The sequence below is a fragment of the Eriocheir sinensis genome, chromosome 16, assembly GCF_024679095.1.
Source record: "Eriocheir sinensis breed Jianghai 21 chromosome 16, ASM2467909v1, whole genome shotgun sequence".
Taxonomy (NCBI): Eukaryota; Metazoa; Arthropoda; class Malacostraca; order Decapoda; family Varunidae; genus Eriocheir; species Eriocheir sinensis.
Window position 1 is genome coordinate 6,217,779 of NC_066524.1, and position 22,258 is coordinate 6,240,036.

Below are 22,258 nucleotides of genomic sequence, written 5' to 3' on the forward strand. Positions count from 1 at the left end.
TTACCGACATACAAGGTTTGTAGGTTATCTCATTTATCACATTTACCGACATACAAGGGGTGCAGGTTATCTCATTTATCACATTTACCGACATACAAGGGGTGCAGGTTATCTCATTTATCACATTTACCGACATACAAGGGGTGCAGGTTATCACATTTATCACATTTACCGACATTCAAGGGGTGCAGGTTATCTCTTATCACATTTACCAACATACATGTGGTGCAGTTATCTCATTTATCACATGTTCCGACATTCAAGGGGTGCAGGTTATCTCATTTATCATATTTACCGACATACAAGGGGTGCAGGTTATCTCATTTATCACATTTACCGACATACAAGGGGTGCAGGTTATCTCATTTATCATATTTACCGACATACAAGGGGTGTAGGTTATCTCATTTATCACATTTACCGACATGCAAGGGGTGTAGGTTATCTCATTTATCACATTTACCGACATACAAGGGGTGTAGGTTATCTCATTTATCACATTTACCGACATACAAGGGGTGTAGATTATCTCATTTATCACATCTGCCGACATACAAGATGCGTAGGTTATCTCATTTATCACATTTACCGACATACAAGGGGTGTAGGTTATCTCGTTTATCACATTTACCGACATACAAGGGGTGCAGGTTATCTCATTTATCACATTTACTGACATACAAGGTTTCAGGTTACCTCATTTATCACATTTACCGACATACAAGGGGTTTAGGGTATCTCATTTTTCACATCTACTGACATACAAGGATATGCGGTGGCTGAGTGATGAGCGTGCGGGGCCAGCATTCATCACGCCATGGACAATGTTGATTCGAATCCCCACGCTACAACCTGGTATTTTTTAGTCACCGCCGAGTGGCTTAAGACTACTCACAGGCTGTCCAGAAGACCACCTATCATCCCGGATTCTAGAAGAAACCGTACAAGAGAATAAAAAATGAGTTCCAGGGGGCAGCATGAGCCAAGCATAACTATAAAAATTGCTTGCGCCATGACGGGCTTGGGCCGACCACCAGGCCCCTGAAGAAAGCCTACCGGCGCTATAGGCTGAGATGTAAACAAAAAAAAGTTACCTGATTTATCACATTTACCGACATACAATTGGTGTAGGGTACCTCATTTATCACATTTACTGACATACAAGGGGTGTAGGGTACCTCATTTATCACATTTACCGACATACAAGGGGTGTAGGGTACCTCATTTATCACATTTACCGACATTCAATTGGTGTAGGGTATCTAACTAATCACATTTACCGAGATACGAGGGGTGTAGGTTATCTAATTTATCACATTTACCGACATACAAGGGGTGCAGGTTATCTCATTAATCACATTTACCGAGATACAAGGGGTGTAGGTTATCTCATTTATCACATATACCGACATACAAGGGGTGCAGGTTATCTCATTTATCACATCTACCGACATACAAGGGGTGTAGGTTATCTCATTTATCAAATATACCGACATACAAAGGGTACAGGTTATCTCATTTATCACATTTACCGACATACAAGGGGTAAAGGTTATCTCATTTATCACATATACCGACATACAAGGTGTGCAGGTTATCTCAATTATCACATTTACCGACATACAAGGGGAGCAGATTATCTCAGTTATCACATTTACCGACATACCTCATTTACCTCATTTACTAACATACAAAGGGTGCAGGAAGAAACTTTCATATTTCAAGCAATTTTCAAATTCAAAACATACGTCAACATTTACTTTTAAAAGATAAAAAAACAAACTCAGGTGAGACATATCGCGATAGGCAGTCGACAAAGACACGGTACCGTGTCGCAGTTCATCCACCCTTTGTTTGTAAGTCAATCCCGCGCATGCGTAGATTGGATGGGATGTCTTAGGATACGTGGATGGCAGATGACACCACACCGGGTAGGACACGTAGCAATGGGTTTAATTAAGTTGGATAAGTTCAGGTTCAACAAACACATAGGCAAGAATTGGTTTGCCAGCAGTGATGGATGAGTGGAACAGACGTAGAAGTCATGTGGTGAGCGCCAACACGATATACACATTCAAGAAGAGGTTAGATTAGTTCTTGGATGGGAGGGGTATGGGGCGTTAGTTTGGTGCCGTGGTCTGGGCGGTATGTTGCGCTGTCTCGCGAGACCCCCTTTCTCCTCCTGGGTGGGTGGGGGGTGTCGAGGGAAGGCAAAGCCCTCCCCCCGGTTAAGAAGGTGGGGGGGTCGAGGCGGGGCGAAGCCCCCCCTTTTAGCTTAGGTCTTGTTGGTTTTCCGAAAAGGAACTGCCGCTGCCGCCATTAGAGGGTGGTAACACTGCAGCAGAAAATGCATAACTGACAATTGGGGCAGGCCACTCGGTTACTGGAGTGAGCGGAAGCCCACTACTGCAGCCCACACCACACTGTCATGGCGTCGTGTAACAAGTCCCGCCAAGCAAATAAAGCGACTTTGCGCCTGTGCGTCTCGTTCACGATACCTTACCAGGATTAAATAAATTAACGATCAGTAATTATCGCTTAATTTTATAAATAAAGACGCTTATTGAAGTAACTATTTAGCAACGTGTATAAAAATAATTGTAAGAAGTCCGCAGTCACTTGTTGCCATGACAACGTTGACCACTTTCTTTTCTGTGATCGGTGATCGGAAGTTAGTTTGTGAAGTTCCGATCGCCACAGTCCGATTACCTTTTACAAAGATGATCCAATCTTTGCATGCCGATCGCCAAGTGATGTTCCGATCAGATCGGCAGATCGGACGATTGGACTGATGATCGGAAGTGCCCAGCTCTGATATATATATATATATATATATATATATATATATATATATATATATATATATATATATATATATATATATATATATATATATATATATATATACGTAGTTGTAGATAGTTTGGTAGTTGTTGATAGTCAGGTCTGACGCACTATTCCAGTGAAACAACAGTTGATATATGGCGCACACACGGCGAATAAATTAAACATCTTTTTTGTTAATGCCCGTAGCATTATTCATAAGCGTAACTACTTGATAATACATGCAATTGCTGAAAAAAACTACTTTATTATGATCACAGAAACATGGTTGAATACACGCGACAAGCATCAGTTAAGTGAAGTGTCTATTAATGGTTACAATGCGTTTGCTAAGTGTCGTCTACACAAAATGGGTGGAGGTGTAATAATATATACGAGAAGTAATTTAGAAGTCATTCAGTTTAACACAACCGTGACAGAGGCATATGATTCAATGTATGTACAAGTGACGATTAATAATGAAAAGTATATTCTAGGCGTAATTTACCGGCTTTCTAAATCAAATGAAGACATCGATGGAAATCTCTACGCATAAATAAATAACGTTATCAGAAATAGAAATGCGGTAATATGCGATGACTTCAATAACCACTCCGTTAACTGGTCTGCTCTCTTTGGCTATAGAGAAGGCTCTAGATTAATAAACTTTGCGCAGGACCCATTTAGTTATCAAACAGTTACCATGCCGACACGAGGAAACAACATTCTAGATTTAGTCTTCACGACCGACGGTCACCTCATTAATGCCTGTGAGGTCGGCGAGCCATTTGCAAGCAGCGACCACAACATTATCAGATGTGTCATAAATATTGAAACAAAAGCAATAGAAAACTCACTTTTAATACCTAACTATAGTAAAGCGAATCTTACGGACCTAAGAAGAGAATTAGTATCAGTAAATTGGAACCATTTGCTCAATACCGTCAGCGTTCAAGAAATGTATAACCGTTTCTGCACAAATCTCGGTGAGTAAATAAATTCATCCCACTTAAGCCAAGAAGGGCAGAGATCCACAAGCCGTTGTGGATGACTAATTCCCAACAGAAAATCAACGTCGAAAAAAGAAAACTGTATAAGAAATATAAACTGGCACACAATTCACAGGATCATACTAAATATACCAACATCAAGAGAGAATGCGAAAGGAAAATCAGAAAACAGAAACGCGAGTGAGAGATGAAAATATCACTTGAGGCTAAGAAAAATCCTTGGTTATTTTTCAGTTACATAAGAAACAAACAAAAAAAACTATTAAAAATATTATCGGCCAACTATTAGAAAATATTAGAAAATAGAAAATGGCGTCGGTCCTAAACTCAACCTTCAGTAGCGTATTCACAAAAGAGAACATGACATCGATCCCCGCCCCGAGGAATATTTTTCAAGGCATGCGCTGACCGAAATTGATATCAGTGCAGTGCGTGCGCACCTGCAAAAAAATAGATCCAAATAAATCTCCGGGTCCCGACAATTTATCTCCTCGCGTATTAAGAGAATGTAGCCAACAGCTAGAATTACCCATAACGTTAATGTTCAACAAGTCATTTGCACAGGCAAGCGTCCTCCTTGCGTGGAAAAGAGCCAATGTTACCCCGATCTTTAAAAAAGGAGATAAAAAAAACAAGCCAGTCATTATCGTCCTATCAGCCTCACGTCTGTTCTAATTAAACTATTCGAAAAAATAATCAGGGATGAAGTGATCACTTTCCTCGAAAGAAATGATTGGATAACTGATAATCAGCACGGATTTCGTAGTAACCGATCTTGCCTCATTAACTTATTAACTTTCTTCAATGACGTATACTCAAGCTGGGACGCCCGTGCCCCATATGACATAATTTACCAAGACTTTCAGAAAGCGTTTGATAAAGTTCCCCACGTTAGGCTTATTTCAAAACTGCGTTCCCACGGTATAAGTGACCATCTGTGCGCATGGATTCATGACTGGCTCACAGATAGACAGCAGCGTGTAGTTCTCAATGGTGAAACATCCGATTGGAAACCGTAACCAGTGGCGTGCCTCAAGGATCGGTCCTGGGGCCAACACTATTCATAATTTACGTGAACGATTTAGAGATTGATATCCAATCAAAAGTAGCCAAATTCGCCGACGACACCAAATTAGGAGGTATGGTAACGAAGAGTAAAAATAGGGAGAATATTCAATCAGATTTAATAAGACTTGCCGACTGGAGAGACAAGTGGCAAATGTGTTTCAACGTAGATAAATGTAAAGTAATGCACAAAGGTGAAAAGAACCCTAACTTTAGATATCAGATTCAAGGACATGAGCTCAGCGAAGTAAAACAAGAAAAGATCTTGATGTCATTATCAGTAACACTTAAAATGAGCGATCAATGTACAGCGGCGATTGAAAAAGCCAATATGATGTTCGGATTAATCTCAAGAAATTCAGATTATAAATCACCCGAACTTGTGAAGAGATTATATTCAGCATTTCTAAAACCACGCCTCGATTACGCCGTCCAGTTCTGGTCACCGAATTATATCAAAGATCAAGTTTTGCTAGAAAAGATGAAGATACGAGCAACCAAATAAATTCCAGCGTTCCGTAACTTGCCGTATGACGAGCATTTAAAGCGTTTAGATATGTTTCCCTTAAAAAAGCGAAGGGTAGGAGGGGACGTTATCGAAGTGTTCAAAATCCTTAATAGATTCGAAAACATTAACCCAGATAGTCTATTTCAGAGAGACGCCAACACAATAACACGCAGGAACGGTATGAAGTTAAAGGGAAACATATGTAACACATTGGCGCGCAGAAGTTATTTCAATAATAGAGTCCTCGATCACTGGAATAGACTCCCGCCGTCAGCAGTTAGCTCACAAAGTATCAATAGCTTCAAGTCTTCATTAGATAAGTACTTCAGGGATATAGGATTTTACTGACCCTTTTCGTATGTTTCAGGCACACTGCAGCACGGCTCCAACCTGAAGAAATTGTGTTAATAATTTCCCCCACAGCTTAGGTCACCAGTAGCGTAAGTTAAGGTTAGTAATTTAATTTCCTATTATATCTCTCTTTACTGTAAAATTTCCATGTCCCTTTCTTCCTTAGAGGAACATGGTGTTCTTTTCTAACCATTTCCTACCGGCACGTTGTCGAAGGGAGAGGTGGGTGGGGAGAAGCCTTCATCTATTCTATCCCGTCCTACCACACGTAGATTACTAGTGGTAGCGGTAGTAGACAGACACCCTCCCCATAGACTGCCAGGTCTTCTGGGCCCATACTTATAAAAAAAATTAGGCGTTTGACGTATGTCTCGTCTCAGAGGCAAGTTTTCACCATAGCTGGGGCTCCAGCCGCCACGGGTAGTGGGGAACGTAAAGTTGCCAACAACGGAGAGATCAGTTATCTTATATGAAAATTAATGGGTAAGAATACCTTAAAATGGTGGTGAAAGTATTGAATAGAAGTACATCATATCCATTATCATTGGGTTTTGTAAGGCAATAGTGAACGTTTAAATGTAAAACGATTTGGTGAGGCACGCTGGCTGTCTGGCAACACCCGGCAATGTTTACATTTGAAGGTCGATGCCTCAGACCAAGGAGACTATAGAACAGGAGAGGGGGCCTCTATGGGAGACCGTGGGCGGGTGTTGGTGTATGTCGGTTGCAACAGATGGCGCAGGAGCAGCTTTGTTTACATTCAGGCGCCTCCCCCCCTCCAGACCCACCCCCAACCCCCAGAACCAATCAGCAGTGTTGCTACATGGGATCAAGCAGCAAATGTTGCTACTTTTTTTCTTCAGTCTGGTTATTTCCCATTTTAAATAAAAAAATAAAGGTAGATAAATATTAAAATGAACAGCAGGAACTATATATACTGTATATATTTACTAGGTAGATATAACCTGACTGCATGTCATGAGTAATGCTATTATTGTTATATTATTATACCGCAATTATATTACTTTCTCTGCATGTGTGGTTAGATGTGTTTTATGTGTTTAACCTTTCTGTATATATATACTGGAATGAACCAAGGAATTGTAGCCCTACTGCCGTTCTTTAAAACTATGTAATCATGTTTTTCTTCCAAACTCATTGTTTTAACACGCACGCTGACTTCCATCAGTAATGATGATATTATATTAATTGAGTCATTGGTTTGTAGGGGGAAAGAGTGGGTGAATATAATTATCTTGGTCTAACTTATACTGTTTATTATAACGCTATTCGCAGCAATATCTTTCTCTGCTCCGATTGCAACGCTGCCTCGTTCAAAAATCATAACACCGCCGCGGCCGCCACGTTTACCAGCCGGAGCCTCAAATCATGTCCCTTTGTGGTGATAAAGAGGACACAGCCTGGTGAAGCTACATTTATTACGGAAGGATGCCAGCCGGGGTAAGTGATATATATAAATAATGATAATGTGGAAATTCTAATCATTTTCACGCTGACAGCTGTTCTGAACTTGCTAACTGCATGCCTCCCCTCCTCCAAAGGCACGAGGCCGAATGGCCTACACACGACAGCTTCAGATTCCTCCCCATTACCACCTGTCAGCCTCGTCCATGTAGCTATCCAGTCTACTCTTAAAACAAGCTATCGTCCCTGCACTCGCTATGTGATTGCTGAATCTATTCCATTCCCCCACCACCCTATTACTAAACCAATGCCTGCCCATTTCCCTCCTAAATCTATACTTTCCTAATTTAAGTCAATTACTGCATGTTCTATCTTGCCAAACATCTTATGCAAAAGTTAACCAGCATCTCCACTCATCCCTTACACTGATAAACTCTGGAACAGCCTTCCATTGTCTGCATTTCCTCCTGCCTATAATTTGACCTTCAAGAAGAGTGTATCAAGACTACTTTTGTCTGTTTGGGAGTGGTGAGTAGTGGGGCTTTTTTTCTAGTATGCTTTGTTGCCCTTGAGCTGTCTCCTTTGTTTAAAGAAAATAATAATTATATAAATGGAAGTTGGCCGCCAATGCTTCCAACACATTTCGGTGCCATATCTACAAGTGGCTGGTGACTGTAAGTATCTCAGCAACCTGCATGCATCTATGCCATTCCTATCATGGTGCATGGAGCAAGCTTCACATAACACTCAGACAGAGACAGTTTAATTATGGTTACATATCAGACTCAGTTTATTGCTCAGTCTATTAGGTGCAGTGCTGTTAATATTGTTAGTGGTAGTATTAGTACAATTAATGTATTTATTTTAATTAATTTATGAATATTTATTTATTATATTCTTAGTGTTTGAAAATTCCAATACTAGTATTAAGATAAACAAAAATATCAGAAATATATTTATACTTATTAATTATTATTGCTTTTCTTATTATTACTTCCTTCAATGTCCTGGCACTTTGACATCTAGTGCTTTTCCGTCTAGCAGCCAAAATTGTGGTCTTTCTGAATGTGTATGCCTTAAGTCTTCATTGGTGTACCTAGCTCTTTAACATAAAAATCTGCATCTCTCTCCCTTCTCACCCAGTTATCCCCGTACATCCTTTCAGTATCCAAAGAATTTTTTCTGTATTTTACCGTGTGGACATACTCTTTCCTTCCATGTTCCACTGTCGTATGTTATTCCACATCTAACACAACCACATCCCAACAGATCCGAACACGTCCGATATCATCCAAGAGAATGTGGCAGCTGAAGGAGAGAGTTCAAGAAAGAGGCCAAGGGTGAAGACATTTAGCCACCCCCCCTGAAGTACATGGCAGCATTCAACCCTCTTGGCGAGCTGCAGGAATGTGCTTCCCATTGCAGTGCACCAGCTCCATGTATTGATTTTGGTATGAATACTTCATCTAGTGTTTGTTGATTGTTGTGTTATTAATCTAATTATGACTTCACAAAATAGACTGTGCAAGTCACTTAACACATGCCCTGCTCAACATCACTTTTAAGTTGTAGAATTCCTTCATATGGATGCTGCTTTATGTATTCTGAAATGATTGGATATTGATTGTCTTAACATTTTTTTTGTCCATGATCACTGAACCATGTTACGGTATGTCTTTGGGTGCAGATCCAGGAAATGAGTTTTTGGGAGGACGTCAGACTTTTTGCGGGTGGAAGGAGCATTAGCATTACCGATTAGCCATTCTAGGCAGTCCTGGTCTTGAAAAACTGGTGGAGTGACCTAAATCAATGGGTGTAACGGCCTGGACTTTGTGCCAAAGCATTGTTTTAGCCGCAGCGCTTTTGAGCTAGTTTTCCTGTATCACTCAGGAACATTGGGGGGGCCTGGGCCCCCCTTTGGATCCACCAATGTAGCTATGTCTTATAATATATCTATCCTTTACAGTCTGATGGTGCATCCTTCTAGGTTATCAAGTTTTAGTAGCTACTCATGAGAAGTATTCCTTATAATGATCATTGATTTCCAGATGGTTTGCACTAAAAAAATTTAGTGTCGTGTAACCTGCCGCAAATAATAATCAGCTGTAGTCAACCCTTGCTTTAAAGAACCAATATGGAGGAGGGGGGTGATGTTATATCCAAAAATCTTTTACATCTGAAGTATCCAACCTTTTTGTGTATAATAAACCTTGTTTGTTACATGAACTTAAAGTTTACAATTTCCATACATGATTCTTTTTCCTTGTATTTGATGATTAATCCTGACATGTATTTCCATTATCAGTAGGTAATATATAGTAACAAGACAATAATACACATTATAACAATGTATATATTATAGCCCAATGAGTGCACGAGATCATTTACCTCATCAGTGACGCCAAGTCCGGGAGTCCTTCCCTAAATTCTTTGCCCAAATTTGTGACACCAAGTATAATAACTAGTTTTAGTGACCATTTGCATCCATTTTTCACTTTGATTAAAAAATTGCCTCTCAACAGGGTGTGAACTTGATGGGGTTGGAGGAAACTCGACTCGGCCATCAAGCTCACCACAATTAATATAGTAAGGAACCTCTTCTTCTCAGTGATAATTTATCCTCTTTAGTTACTATTCCATGTTGCTTTAATCACAACTAATCTGTTGGAAACATTACAGCTTAATAACATACTTCACATCTCTGCATACAAATTGAGTTCAATATTTAACTGTTACACCAGTAGGCTTCATATCTTAAAAAAAACGTATGTAAAAAGGTTGAAATTTTGAATGATATATTCAAACTCTTTATTATGTTTCAATGGGTGTAGTACCGTTACGATTAGTCGATTGATCAGCATATGGGTCTTATGTTCTTGATAGCATAGGTTCAAATTTTGCCATAGGCTGGCAATTGATAGTAACAGTAGTGTCCACAGATATCTACCTGTTTCTTGTTTATCCTGTTCCACTTTAAACCATGACTGGCCAATCTTTGAAGAGGTAGCATAACCTTGAAGTGCCACTAACAAACCTTTGTCCATTCTTCTGATGTGATTTTTTTTTTTTTTTTTTTTTTCCACCTGCCTATAGCGCCGGTAGGTTTTCTTCAAGCGCCTGGCGGTCGGCCCAGGCCCGTCATGATGCAGGCAATTTTTTTTTATAGTGGTGCCATTTAGTATTGGCTCATGCTGCCGCCCAGAACTCATTCTTGATTCACTTGGATGGTTTAGCAGGGCTTAGGTATGACTAACATTGCAGAAACAGGGAATTTTTATATTTTTAGTGTGGCAACACATTGACAAATGTTTTAGTATGGACTGAACATCAAAGATATATATGGTAAATGGGTGCTTGTAGATCTTGACATTATATCTGTCAAGAGTCTCCAGTTGTATCCTCTCCCCCATCTCCTGAAAATATTACTCTTGTCAGGCAATCTAAGTGAAGCCTTCCATCGAAGCTGGTGTGCAGACATAATGTCAGTGCTTAGATTCACTTATAGCACTGACAATAATGCAATTACATACACCTATTTTATTATTTAGAATTGTGATTAATTGTGATTAAATATTTTTTCATGTATTTTCAGACATGAAAAGTGAAAATTGCTGCACACAACAGTCTGCCGTCTGCACCGGGAGGCAAGGCAGCTCAAAGCCCAGGCTGTTACAACTCCTGGGCAGTTTTTGCCCAGAGCCAGCAATTTTTTAGATCCAATAGGGATGGATTTTTTCTGAGGTCAGGTTCAACATGCTGCAAGATACCAAGATCTAAGCCCAGTAGAAGATATGGGTTACAAGAGAGGAGGTTTGCTCTGGCCTTATACTATCAAAGTCCAAATGCTAATAGATTTCTGAGCACAGTATTTCACTTGCCTTCAGTTTCAACACTTCACTCATGACTCAGGGGTATTTCAGTAAATGTTGGCTGGAGCAAACAGACTCTGACAGCCCTGCAGCAAAGAGCACAGGCTTTGTCAAAAGAAGAGAAACTTCGTGGGATTTGCCATTATTTAGTATTACTCTTGTTACGCCAAGAATTTTTTTCCATATACTTTGCCAAATATTGCAAGTAATGCACCATTGTTGGGCTTGCCTGTTATAAATCAGATCTTGTTCAATTAACAAGCTTTGGGTGTCTGCCACTTTCCAGTTGTAATGCAAGGAATCATTTATCTTCCCTGCCAGATATCACATGTAATGCACCATTGTTGGTTTTGCCTGTTATAAATCAGATCTTGTTCAGTTAACAAGCTTTAGGTGTCTGCCACTTTCCAATTCTAATGCAAGGAATCCCCTGCCAGATATCGCATGTAATGCACCATTGTTGGTTTTGCCTGTTATAAATCAGATCTTGTTCAGTTAACAAGCTTTAGGTGTCTGCCACTTTCCAATTCTAATGCAAGGAATCCTGCTGCCATATCGCATAATGCACCATTGTTGGTCTTGCCTGTTATAAATCAGGTCTTGTTCAGCTCACAAGTTTTGAATATCTGCCATTGTTTATTTCAGGTGTAATGCTTGGAAGCATTTGTTCTCTTCCCTACCCAACAGTATGCAATGCTTTATTGTGGATTTTGCCTGTTATATTTAATCTTGTTCAGGTAACAAGCTTTTGGTGTCTGCCTTACCTAATAATGTGCTGCAGTGACACTTGTCTTGGTTTCATAATGTAAAATACAGCATGTAATTTCATCACACTAAGTGTCTATCATCACGTGTCTGGCATCATTAATGTGGCTTCCAGGAGTAATCTTGTTTGTATTACAGCATGCAATGTTTTTTCTGCTTTATATGATATACATAATCACATAGGTGTGATTTTTTTTTTTTTTTTTTTTTTTTTTTTTTGACCAAATGTAATGGCAGTTAATATTCTTGACTAATGCCTCATAAACCTTGTGAAAAATAATGCTTTTTTGAAGGGGGGGGAGCAGAGAGTGGTTTGTTTGGTTGGCCAGTTCAAGGAGTTTCATATCAAATGATTTTATTACATCCAACTTTAATGTGTGCTAAAAACATATATTTTATTACATCCAACTTTAATGTGTGGTTCCTGCAATAAATGCTACATGTTTACTGATGTAGCCTATGAAATACATATCACTCTCTGCCCTGTAATTTAATTGGTGTGTCACATACTGCAGCATAACTTTCCTGCTATTTTTTTACACTGAGTTGCCTTATTTTGTCTCATTTGCTTTTATCATATGTGCCTCCGCTGCATAGTTGTGCCTACTGAGCTTAATATCTTCATGACCATGACACCAAGGTCAGAGCTTGTGAGATCATATCATGTCCTACATCTCATTTTCACCTCCAGTCTCAGCTGTCTCCCAGGACCACCAAGTTATTGCATTCCATTTAAGACAACTCATGTGTTACCTTCTTGATGTCCTCCATCATGTATTTCAGAATGTTTTATGGTGCTTTGCTCTTATATTGATGTGCCTTGCAACATTTTTATATAGTTTTCATTGTATATAACGCACCATTGGTGGTTTTGCCTGTTATAAATCGGGTCATGTTCAGTTAACAAGCTTTGAGTGTCTCCCATTGTTTATTTCAGTTGTAATGCTTAGAAGCTTTTGTTCTCTGCCCTGTCAAGCAGTATGCAATGCTTGCCATTATCTGGCACTTGTACAGTTAGTATGATATTTTTGCTCAGCTAAGAGCATGTTGCAAAAGGTAAAGGTACGGTTGGGGGCATACGCTGTAGCAGCACGTGGCCTCAGTGCTCATCTCTGTAACATTGGCCCTTGAGCCCGTGGTGTTAGGGAACCCATTACCCTGGGACACAGGACCAGTGTGACATCCAGGTTACCACAGTTGCAAAGGTATTATAGTAATCTAGCATGCATAGAATGATGTATGCTTTGCTTGTATTTAAAGCACTGGATATGTTTGCCACACACACACATATATATATATATATATATATATATATATATATATATATATATATATATATATATATATATATATATATATATATATATATATATATATATATATATATATATATATATATATATATATATATATATATATATATATATATATTATAAAATGCTTTCTACACCATATTTTTTCCTAAAATAACAAATTGATATAGTGTAGATAATACCTAATAAAACATAAGAACAAATATATTTTTCTTTACCCCATTAGTAAATCATTTTACAATAATGAAAAAAATAAGTAAAGGCTGGATAGGGTGCTGTGGCAGGTACTTCAAAAATAGTAAAGCTACCCCTGAAAAGTGACGTTTTTGGTGGGCTGCAACAGATGGCGCTACTTCCGCACGCCCGAGGAATTACTACATACCACTATCTCTTCGTATACAGTCTCTTTGTTTACCAGCCGGAGCCTCATATCATGTCCCTTTGTAGTGATAAAGAGGACACAGCCTGGTGTGAAGCTACATTTATTACGGAAGGATGCCAGCCGGGGTAAGTGATATATATATATATATATATATATATATATATATATATATATATATATATATATATATATATATATATATATATATATATAAATAATGATAATGTGGAAATTATAATCATTTTCACGCTGACAGTTGTTCTGAACTTGCTAACTGCATGCCTCCCCTCCTCCCGCGGCAAGAGGCCGAATGGCCTACACACGGCAGCTCCAGATTCCTCCCCATTACCACCTGTCACCCTCGTCCATGTAGCTATCCAGTCTACTCTTAAAACAAGCTATCGTCCCTGCACTCACTATGTGATTGCTGAGTCTATTCCATTCCCCCACCACCCTATTACTAAACCAATGCCTGCCCATTTCCCTCCTAAATCTATACTTTTCTAATTGAAGTCAATTACTGCATGTTCTATCTTGCCAAACATCTTATGCAAAAGTTAACCAGCATCTTCACTCTTTCATCCCTTGCACTGATAAACTCTGGAACAGCCTTCCATCGTCTGCATTTCCTCCTGCCTATAATTTGACCTTCAAGAAGAGTGTATCAAGACTCAACTTTTGTCTGTTTGGGAGTGGCGAGTAGTGGGGCTTTTTTTTCTAGTACGCTTTGTTGCTCTTGAGCTGTCTCCTTTGTTTAAAGAAAGCATCTCAGCAACCTGCATGCATCTATGCCATTCCTATCACGGTGCATGGAGCAAGCTTCACATAACACTCAGACAGAGACAGTTTAATTATGGATACATATCAGACTCAGTTTATTGCTCAGTCTCTTAGGTGCAGTGCTGTTAATATTGTTAGTGGTAGTATTAGTACAATTAATGTATTTATTTTAATTAATTTATCAATATTTATTTATTATATTCTTAGTGTTTGAAAATTCCAATACTAGCATTAAGATAAACAAAAATATCAGAAATATATTTATACTCATTAATTATTATTGCTTTTCTTATTATTACTTCCTTAAATGTCCTGGCACTTTGACATCTAGTGTTTTTCTGTCTAGCAGCCAAAATTGTGGTCTTTCTGAATGTGTATGTCCTAAGTCTTCATTGGTGTAACTAGCTATATAACAAAAATCTGCATCTCTCTCTCTCTTCTCACCCAGTTGTCCCCGTACATCCTTTCAGTATCCAAAGAATTTCAATTTACATCTTGTAATCACTCAACTAATGCAGTGCAATCCTCATCTCTGTATTTTACCGTGTGGACATACTCTTTCCTTCCATGTTCCACTGTCGTATGTTATTCCACATCTAACACAACCACATCCCAACAGATCCGAACACGTCCGATATCATCCAAGAGAATGTGGCAGCTGAAGGGGGAGAGTCCAAGAAAGAGGCCAAAGGTGAAGACATTTAGCCACCCCCCCTGAAGTACATGGCATCATTCAACCCTCTTGGTGAGCTGCAGGAATGTGCTTCCCATTGCAGTGCACCAGCTCCATGTACTGATTTTGGTATGAATACTTCATCTAGTGTTTGTTGATTGTTGTGTTATTAATCTAATTATGACTTCACAAAATAGACTGTGCAAGTCACTTAACACATGCCCTGCTCAACATCACTTTTAAGTTGTAGAATTCCTTCATATGGATGCTGATTTATGTATCCTGAAATGATTGGATATTGATTGTCTTAACATTTTTTTGTCCATGATCACTGAACCATGTTACGGTATGTCTTTGGGTGCAGATCCAGGAAATGAGTTTTTTGGGAGGACGTCAGACTTTTTGCGGGTGGAAGGAGCATTAGCATTACCGATTAGCCATTCTAGGCAGTCCTGGTCTTGAAAAACTGGTGGAGTGACCTAAATCAATGGGTGTAACGGCCTGGACTTTGTGCCAAAGCATTGTTTTAGCCGCAGCGCGCTTTTGAGCTAGTTTTCCTGTATCACTCAGGAACATTGGGGGGGCCTGGGCCCCCCTTTGGATCCACCAATGTAGCTATGTCTTATAATATATCTATCCTTTACAGTCTGATGGTGCATCCTTCTAGGTTGTCAAATTTTAGTAGCTACTCATGAGAAGTATTCCTTATAATGATCATTGATTTCCAGATGGTTTGGACTAAAAAAGTGTCGTGTAACCTGCCGCAAATAATAATCAGCTGTAGTCAACCCTTGCTTTAAAGAACCAATATGGAGGAAGGGGGTGATGTTATATCCAAAAATCTTTTACATCTGAAGTATCCAACCTTTTTGTGTATAATAAACTTTGTTTGTTACATGAACTTAAAAGTTCACAATTTCAATACATGATTCTTTTTTCCTTGTATTTGATGATTAATCCTGACATGTATTTCCATTATCAGTAGGTAATATATAGTAACAAGACAATAATACACATTATAACAATGTATATATTATAGCCCAATGAGTGCACGAGATCATTTACCTCATCAGTGACGCCAAGTCCAGGAGTCCTTCCCTAAATTCTTTGCCCAAATTTGTGACACCAAGTATAATAACTAGTTTTAGTGACCATTTGCATCCATTTTTCACTTTGATTAAAAAATTGCCTCTCAACAGGGTGTGAACTTGATGGGGTTGGAGGAAACTCGACTCGGCCATCAAGCTCACCACAATTAATATAGTAAGGAACCTCTTCTTCTCAGTGATAATTTATCCTCTTTAGTTACTATTCCGTGTTGCTTTAATCACAACTAATGTGTCGGAAACATTACAGCTTAATAACATACCTCACATCTCTGCATACAAATTGAGTTCAATATTCAACTGTTACACCAGTAGGCTTCATATTTCAAAAAAAAAAGTATGTAAAAAGGTTGAAATTTTGAATGATATATTTAAACTCTTTATTATGTTTCTATGGGTGTAGTACCGTTACGATTAGTCGAGTGATCAGCATATGGGTCTTATGTTTTTGATAGCATAGGTTCAAATTTTGCCATTGGCTGGCAATTGATAGTAACAGTAGTGTCCACAGATATCTACCTGTTTCTTGTTTATCCTGTTCCACTTTAAACCATGACTGGCCAATCTTTGAAGAGGTAGCATAACCTTGAAGTGCCACTAACAAACCTTTGTCCATTCTTCTGATGTGATCCTTTTTTTTTTTTTTTTTTTTTCCACCTGCCTATAGCGCCGGTAGGTTTTCTTCAGGCGCCTGGCGGTCGGCCCAGGCCCGTCATGATGCAGGCTTTTTTTTTTATAGTGGTGCCATTTAGTATTAGCCCAGAACTCATTCTTGATTCACTTGGATGGTTTAGCAGGGCTTAGGTATGACTAACATTGCAGAAACAGGGAATTTTTATATTTTTAGTGTGGCAACACATTGACAAATGTTTTAGTATGGACTGAACATCAAAGATATATATGGTAAATGGGTGCTTGTAGATCTTGACATTATATCTGTCAAGAGTCTCCAGTTGTATCCTCTCCCCCATCTCTCCTGAAAATATTACTCTTGTCAGGCAATCTAAGTGAAGCCTTCCATCGATGCTGGCGTGCAGACATAATGTCAATGCTTAGATTCACTGTCCTTATAGCACTGAAAATAATGCAATTACATGCACATATTTTATTATTTAGAATTATAATTAATTGTGATTAAATATTTTTTCATGTATTTTCAGACATGAAAAGTGAAAATTGCTGCACACAACAGTCTGTCGTCTGCGCCGGGAGGCAAGGCAGCTCAAAGCCCAGGCTGTTACAAATCCTGGGCAGTTTTTGCCCAGAGCCAGCAATTTTTTAGATCCAATAGGGATGGATTTTTTTCTGAGGTCAGGTTCAACATGCTGCAAGATGCCAAGATCTAAGCCTTGTAGGAGATATGGGTTACAAGAGAGGAGGTTTGCTCTGGCCTTATACTATCAAAGTCCAAATGCTAATAGATTTCTGAGCACAGTATTTCACTTGTCTTCAGTTTCTACACTTCACTCATGACTCAGGGGTATTTCAGTACATGTTGGCTGGAGCAAACAGACTCTGACAGCCCTGCAGCAAAGAGCACAGGCTTTGTCAAAAGAAGAGAAACTTCGTGGGATTTGCCATTATTTAGTATTACTCTTGTTCATAGCTGGGCACGATAACAGAAAACCTTATTCCCGATAACCGATAACTGATAATGAAAAACCTTAACGGCGATAACCGATATTCGTTAACTAGAGACACAAATATAGGCGATAACCGATACCCGATATAAATCCACAATTCCGATACTAGCTAGCGATAAGTCCGATTGGCGAAAACAATACTATATTGATATTTCAGATAGAACAACATTGATGAATTCAAATTTTCATTATCTGTATTTTAGGAAACTTACAAAACCTTAAAACCACACGTTGACACATACATATGGACGGTAATACTAGAAATGCATGAACCGGTGTTGTGTTATTTGGTGTCTCCACCGTCAAAAATTGTTTACAAACACTGGTCTCTCGTGAACGGTGCATGCACAGACCAGTAAGCGTAGACCTGCACAGTCTCACAAAGCTTTTAAACCGTAATTAAGGGTTGCTGGAAGACTGAATCAGACATATAGTACCACTACCACCATCCTCACTGTTTCTAGAACTACACTCTGTACGAGTTGTATTTATATGTACAGAGTGTACGTCGTTCTAGAAACAGCGAGGATGGTTGTACAGTATGTTTGATTCAGCTTTCCAGCAACTCTTAATGTGTTAAGACACATGCGCAGTTCACGAGAGACCAGTGTTTGTACACAAAAGCGCCAGCTTTTGACGATGGGACACCAAATAACACAACACCGGGTGCCTTCAGTATCATGGCATGGTCACAAACGAATATGGAATATCAAATTTGAGGCAGTGAATAATCATTTTTGGGGGAAAGTTAAATGATTTTTCTATGATTTATTGATTTTTGAGTAGCATAAAAAAATAACCTAGTGTTTTAATTTTCATGATCTAAGTATGAAATCTCATCACCGAAGATATTTCATACCCCGAAGTTTTTTCATACAACACCGGGCCACGCATGCGCAGTAGGGAGACAACGTTTTTTTTTCTGAGGCGGAAAAAAAATAGCGATTATCGCTAGTTTGGTTACAAAAGTAACGAAGATACCGATATATATTTAAATAAGTAGCGGATGGTCGATAATCCGATTTTGTTATCAGCGATAAAGTATCGCGATAACTTATCGCGATAACGCCCAGCTATGCTCTTGTTACGCCAAGAATTTTTTTCCATATACTTTGCCAAATATTGCAAGTAATGCACCATTGTTGGGCTTGCTTGTTATAAATCAGATCTTGTTCAATTAACAAGCTTTGGGTGTCTGCCACTTTCCAGTTGTAATGCAAGAGATCATTTATATCTTCCCTGCTAGATATCACACGTAATGCACCATTGTTGGTTTTGCCTGTTATAAATCAGATCTTGTTCAGTTAAAAAGCTTTAGGTGTCTGCCACTTTCCAATTGTAATGCAAGGAATCCCCTGCCAGATATCGCATGTAATGCACCATTGTTGGTTTTGCCTATTATAAATCAGATGGCTTTGAATATCTGCCATTGTTTATTTCAGGTGTAATGCTTGGAAGCATTTGTTCTCTCCCCTACCCAACAGTATGCAATGCTTTATTGTGGATTTTGCCTGTTATATTTAATCTTGTTCAGGTAACAACCTTTTGGTGTCTGCCTTACCTAATAATGTGCTGCAGTGACACTTGTCTTGGTTTCATAATGTGAAATACAGCATGTAATTTCATCACACTAAGTGTCTATCATCACGTGTCTGGCATCATTAATGTGGCTTCCAGGAGTAATCTTGTTTGTATTACAGCTTGCAAATTTTTTTCTGCTTTATATGATATACATAATCACATAGGTATGATTTACAAAATGTAATGGCAGTTGATATTCTTGACTAATGCCTCATAAACCTTGTGAAAAATAATGCTTTTTTGAAGGGGGTGGGGACAGAGAGTGGTTTGTTTGGTTGGCCAGTTCAAGGAGTTTCATATCAAATGATTTTATTACATCCAACTTTAATGTGTGCTAAAAACATATATTTTATTACATCCAACTTTAATGTGTGCTTCCTGCAATAAATGCTACATGTTTACTGATGTAGCCTATGAAATACATATCACTCTCTGCCCTGTAATTTGGTGTGTCACATACTGCAGCATAACTTTCCTGCTATTTTCTTACACTATGAGTTGCCTTATTTTGTCTCATTTGCTTTTATCATATGTGCCTCCGCTGCATAGTTGTGCCTGCTGAGCTTAATATCTTCATGACCCTGACACCAAGGTCAGAGCTTGTGAGATCATACCGTGTCCTACATTCCATTTTCACCTCCAGGCTCGCCTGTCTCCCAGGACCACCAAGTTATTGCATTCCATTTAAGACAACTCATGTGTTACCTTCTTGATGTCCTCCATCATGTATTTCAGCATGTTTTATGATGCTTTGCTCTTATATTGATGTGCCTTGCAACATTTTTATACAGTTTTTATTGTATATAACGCACCATTGTTGGTTTTGCCTGTTATAAATTGGGTCATGTTCAGTTAACAAGCTTTGAGTGTCTCCCATTGTTTATTTCAGTTGTAATGCTTAGAAGCTTTTGTTCTCTGCCCTGTCAAGCAGTATGCAATGCTTGCCATTATCTGGCACTTGTACAGTTAGTATGATATTTTTACTCAGCTAAGAGCATTTTGCAAAAGGTAAAGGTAAGGCTGGGGGCATACGCTGTAGCAGCACGTGGCCTCGGTGCTCATCTCTGTAACATTAGCCCATGAGCCTGTGGTGTTAGGGAACCCATTACCCTGGGACACAGGACCAGTGTGACATCCGGGTTACCACAGTTGCAAAGGCATTATAGTAATTTAGCATGCATAGAATGTTGTATGCTTTGCTTGTATTTAAAGCACTGGATATGTTTGCTACACACACACACACACACACATATATATATATATATATATATATATATATATATATATATATATATATATATATATATATATATATATATATATATATATATATATATATATATTAGCAAATGCTTTCAACATCATATTTTTACTAAAAAAACAAATTGATACAGTGTAGATAATACCTAATAAAACATAAGAACAAATATATTTTTCTTTACCCCATTAGTAAATCATTTTACAATGAAAAAAAATAAGTGAAGGCTGGATAGGGTGCTGTGGCAGGTACTTCAAAAATAGTTAAGCTACCCCTGAAAAGTGACGTTTTTGGTGGGCTGCAATAGATGGCGCTACTTCCGCACGCCCGAGGAATTACTACATACCACTATCTCTTCGTATATAGTCTCTTTGCCTCAGACGAAGACCCAAGATTTATACCTGCCCGGTGTCGTGTTCTCCCGCGCCCTCCTTAACATAAATGTCCTCTCCCCCGGTTTGGAGCGAAAGTAAACAAAGGCCAGCTGATAGCAGTGTTGTTCTCGCGTACCCTCCGTCAACATGGCCTCAGACTTGCGAGAGAGGATTTTGACTTTCAATGAGGAATTAGTCCCTCTAAACTAATTAATAGTTAATAATCGGTATCCACCAGGCATGACTGGGAACGAGAGGAGAAGATAGAGGCAACATCACATGATAAAAGGTGAGTATTTCTAACCTGTAAAAGTCTTGCATGCAATAAACTTTGGGTTGTTGAAAAAGCCAGTTAGCCTGAATAACACCCGTGGAAAGTGACTGCCACAAGCCAAACAATGCAGTGACTTGTGTTCTATGGTTCCAGTGTCTGGATCTGGATCTGGATTTATAATGCGCAGGGCACCTATACAGGTGCATAACACGCAAAAGGTCAGCTTAGGTTAGGCCAGGTCACACCCAGTCATGCCCCCACACATATCGGCATTGATCTATCATCCCCAAGGAAATCCCCTTCATTAAGTGGCATAAAAATAAAGAAGATCTGGGCCCGTATCCTCGAGAGCTATTAACTTTTACTCTTAAAGTTACGATCAAAGTTAATAGTTTCAAATTATTAAGAGTAAAAGCTATCCTCGTCAACTTTGAGTGTAGGTATTAGCAAATCCTGGGCCTCATAAGGAAAGGGCCATAAGTGTTTGGGAAGTCTGGATTTGAATAATAATGCGTAGGGCATCCATCAGGTGCATAACACGCATACAAACTGCTGTAGTTTTACAAAAACAGTAGGAAAATAGAACACCATAAAGATGGCCACCCCCACCCATGATGTGAACAAAGGCACCCAAGGTAAGGGTGATGTATTCCCATGCATTATATGCCAGGTACACTGGCATTAAGTGTAATAACTGCAACATGTGGAGTCACTTCCTCCGTACAGGAATGGGTATTATTTTAGTGTTTTCTCATATTCATCCCTCGCAACAATTGGCTAGGAGGCCATTGAGACTGCGGGGAATGCGGTGGTAAACATGAAATGCGTCGCAAATGCATAGTTTTTGAGTTATGGGGGGTTGAGAAATACCCTACATGTAGGGAAATTCCTTACATTTACTTAGATTTAGGGGAATACACAATATACCTAGTGGTATAAGTACACAGCCAAGAGGAGGGACACTATAGTCTGTCCAAATTAACTTGGTCAGTTTGCACCGAGAAGCCCCTCCCCCACACTGACTAAGCTCCGCCCCCCTTTCACCCGATTGGCTGTTC

General features: G+C 39.0%; 1 long non-coding RNA gene across 1 annotated transcript; it reads left to right on the plus strand.

Annotated features, from left to right (window-relative positions):
- Positions 1–8,096: 8,096 nt before the first annotated feature.
- Positions 8,097–20,538, plus strand: LOC126999215 (uncharacterized). The gene is made up of 4 exons (XR_007753145.1): positions 8,097–8,633; positions 9,705–9,768; positions 10,775–11,560; positions 19,032–20,538. It is a non-coding gene; the product is annotated as an uncharacterized LOC126999215 (long non-coding RNA).
- Positions 20,539–22,258: the final 1,720 nt, after the last annotated feature.